Source organism: Suricata suricatta, chromosome 8 (genome assembly GCF_006229205.1).
Source record: "Suricata suricatta isolate VVHF042 chromosome 8, meerkat_22Aug2017_6uvM2_HiC, whole genome shotgun sequence".
Classification (NCBI taxonomy): Eukaryota; Metazoa; Chordata; class Mammalia; order Carnivora; family Herpestidae; genus Suricata; species Suricata suricatta.
The window spans coordinates 133,148,977-133,152,696 of NC_043707.1; the positions used below are offsets into that span (position 1 = coordinate 133,148,977).

General features: G+C 48.9%; 1 pseudogene; it reads left to right on the forward strand.

Moving 5' to 3' along the window:
• The first annotated feature begins 1,601 nt into the window (after nucleotides 1-1,601).
• LOC115297781 lies at nucleotides 1,602-3,277 on the forward strand (annotated as a pseudogene).
• The last annotated feature ends 443 nt before the right edge of the window (nucleotides 3,278-3,720 follow it).

Genomic DNA, 3,720 nt, shown 5'->3' on the forward strand with positions numbered 1-3,720 from the left:
AGCTGCAGTTGGACACTTAACCGACTGAATCCCCCAGGTGCCCCCAGGTGTGCAGTTTGTAAGCCAGAATAAAAATCTTGTTCTAAAATTGTGCAAAGGTGTCTTAAAACTGCTTCCTGAGCTCTAGTAGAATTAAATGCATCTGTAATCAGCGCTGAAAAGATGTTATCGTATAAAATATAGCCCGTTATGTGCTCAGGCAATCCGGGTGTGGTTGGGACATGATTTGAAAAACTGAGTTCAGGTGTGGGCTTGTGTTGTGAGGTAAGAAATGTTATATTGTATTCAGGAGCTGAAGTATTATTTGTCTTCTGAGCTCATCAGGGTGTTGATCACAGTTACGGTTATGGTATATAAGACCGGCCACCAAATTTTGCCAATACTGTGGGATGGGGGGGAGCATGTTTGTAGCCTAGAATAATGTCCTCCATTGTCTCACTGATGAATCAGCCCTTGGAGACAATGACCGTAGGTTATTAAAAGTCATCTTTTTGAGACTTCCAGTAATCGTTGTAAGGTTCCTCGTCCTGCTGCTAGTTCAGGCAAGAAGCAATCATTAGGGGCACCTGGGTGGCTCAGTTGGTTAAGCGTCTGACTTCAGCCCAGGTCATGAACTCGCAGATCGTGGGTTCGAGCCCTGTGTCGGGCTCTCTGCTGACGACTCGGAGCCTGGAGCCTGCTTCAGAGTCTGTGTCTCCCTCTCTCTCTGCCCCTCCCCTGCTCATGCTCTGTCTCACTTTCCCTCTCAAAAATAAACATCAAGAAACATTTTTAAAAGAAGCCAACATTAAAATAAGAATGCCTCATGGGAGTGAGCACACCTTGGCGCTCGAATCAATGAGCATTCACCTGCTGTGGCCAGGCTTCGTCATCCGACGTGTCTTCTGAAAAATATGACAGACCTTCCCAGGCTGTCTCCACTAACGGGGCAATTTCTGGATCACCCCCTACGTTATATGTGCCAAATCCAGATCATTGTCAGAAGATTCTGGGAGGTCTGGTACGGCTGGCGCTGCTGTTTGGTGTGTCTCTTTCTCTGCTAATGTGAAAAACCTTATTTTTTTTTAATGTTTTATTTATTTTTGATACAGAGAGAGACAGAGTATGAGAGAGGGAGGGGCAGAGAGAGAGGGAGACACAGAACCGGAAGACACAGGCTCCAGGCTCTGAGCTAGCTGTCAGCACAGAGCCTGACGCGGGGCTCGAACCCACGAACGTGAGATCTGACCTGAGCTGAAGCTGGAGGCTTAACCGACTGAGCCATCCAAGTGCCCCTCTTTCTTTTTTTTTTTTTACATTTACTTATTATTGAGACAGAAACAAGAGCATGAGCGGGGGAGGGGCAGAAAGAGAGGGAGACAGACCTGGAAGCAGGCTCCAGGCTCCAAGCTGTCAGTACGCAGGGCTTGAACCCACGAACTGTGAGATCATGACCTGAGTCGAAGTCGGACGCTTAACCAACTGAGCCACCCAGGCGCCCAAAACCTTATTCTTTTAAGGCTGCACTAATTAAGCAGATGGTAGGGCGCCTGGGTGGCTCAATCAGTTAAGTGTCTCAATTTCAGCTCAGGTGGTGATCTCAGTGTGGAAGATAAAGCCGCATGGCGGGAGCCAAGCGGAGCGTGGAGACTGCGTAAGATCCGCCCTGCCTTGGGCACCTGCGTGGTCCACTCCGCTGAGCGTCCGACTTCAGTTCAGGTCATGGTTTCGCAGTTCGTGAGTCTGAGCCCCACATCGGGCTTGCTGCTGTCAACCTGTCAGCACAGAACCTGCTTCGGATCTTCTGTCCCCTCTCTCTGCCCGTCCTCAGCTTGTGGTCTCTCAAAACAAACAAACAAACAAACAAACAAACATTAAAAAAGAAATATCTCCCTCTTTCCCTCTGCTCCCTCCCCAACTTGCATTCTCTCTCTCTAAAAAACAAATAAATAAAATTTAAAAAAATAATAAAATAAATAAGCTTTAAAAAATTAAGCCGATGGTAGGATTGGTTAATTTTCTGCACAGTGGCTGGGTCCTGTTACCACGATGGCAATTTCTGTTGTGGCAGTAGGTGACGTATCTGGTTAATTCAACAAGAGAAAAAATCAGGAGAGCACGCAGCGTCCGCCCCCTTCCCCAGGGTCACAGTCACGCTGAGCTAGGACCCGCACTTGGGACCCAGCAGCAACCTCTGCAGGGCCAACCGCCTCCAGCCACCTGCGGACCTCGTACCCCCACACGGTGTGTGAGCTTCGGGTGTTTGTGAAAATGTGTTAGCAGGATCCGAGCATTCTGCACACCGAGGAGATGAGCTTCCTAAGGGAGATGGTGGAGAGCTTGCAGGGGGAGGGGTGCGAAAATACCACCTGCTACTTGTAAAACTCAATCAGAAGACAATATTGAGGGAGAAAAAACACGAAGTAAGAAGGCAGAGGGAAACATAAAGATACACGAACCATCAAGTGGGGAAGGTGTTCCAGAAATTGACAATGAAGGTGTGATCGAGGCAGATACCAGTGCCCTTAAGAAATGGGATATGACAATGTAGAGATGATCAAGGAAATGATGGATCGGGCAAATGATTTTTTAAAAATGGCTGCCATTGATGTTCTAAGCAATGGCGAACTACAGAAAGCCATTGACTTGTTCACAGAAGCCAGCAGACTGAATCCTCCCTTGGCCGTTCTCTATGCCAAGAGAGCCAGTGTCTTCATCGAATTACAGAAGCCAAAAGCTGCCATCCGAGACTGTGACAGAGCTATCCTGATTCAGCTCAGCCTTACAGGTGGCGAGGGGGAAAGCGCACAGCCTTCTGGGCCATTGGGAAGCAGCAGCACATGACCTTGCCCTTGCTTGCAAACTGGATCATGATGAAGATGCTAGTGCAATGCTGAAAGAAGTTCAACCGAGGGCCTCGAAATCTGCCGAACATGGGAGAAAGTATGAGCGAAGACATGAGGGGCAAGAGATGGAAGAAAGAACAGAAATGGTTAAGAAGGCTCAGGAAGAACAGGAGAGAGCCCCAGTGGGGAGGAAGGAGCCAGCTCAGGATGGCTTGGACCCGGGTGGAACTTTCCCAGAGGAATGGCAGGGGCAAGTCTGGAATGACAGGAGTGCCTGGGCTCAGTGACATTCTCAGTGACCCAGTGGTTCCTGCAGCCAGGCGGGATCCAGCAGGTATGGTGGCCTTCCAGGACGTGGCCCGGAACCCAGCAAGCATGTCAAATATCACAGCCACCCAAAGGTCATGAATCTCATCAGTAAGTTGTTGGCCAAGTTTAGAGATGAAGCATGATGGCTTCCTCCCACATAAAGCCTCCCTGAAGAGACAGGAACTTCAACCTTCTAATGCATGGTGCGTTACTACAAACCAGTGTAGCCTGACCTTCTCACGGAGAAAACCGGGGGGCCATCAAGGAAACCCCTACCCCTCTACCCCACGTGCAACTGGAACATTGTACAGTGTTTGCCATTGGGGTATTCATTCGGAGAATGCGCTCCTATTAGGAATTACACCCTTTAAGCTCTTTTTAAACCAGGGAACCTGGTGGAGCATACGACTCTTGACCCAGGGGTTGTAAATTCAAGCCTCACGTAGGGTGTAGGGATTACTTAAAAACAAAATCTTTAGGGGCGCCTGGGCGACTCAAGTCAGTGAACCATTTGACTCTTGATTTTTGGCTCAGGTCGTGATCCCAGGATCGTGAGATTGAGCCCAGGGGACTCGATCAAGATAAT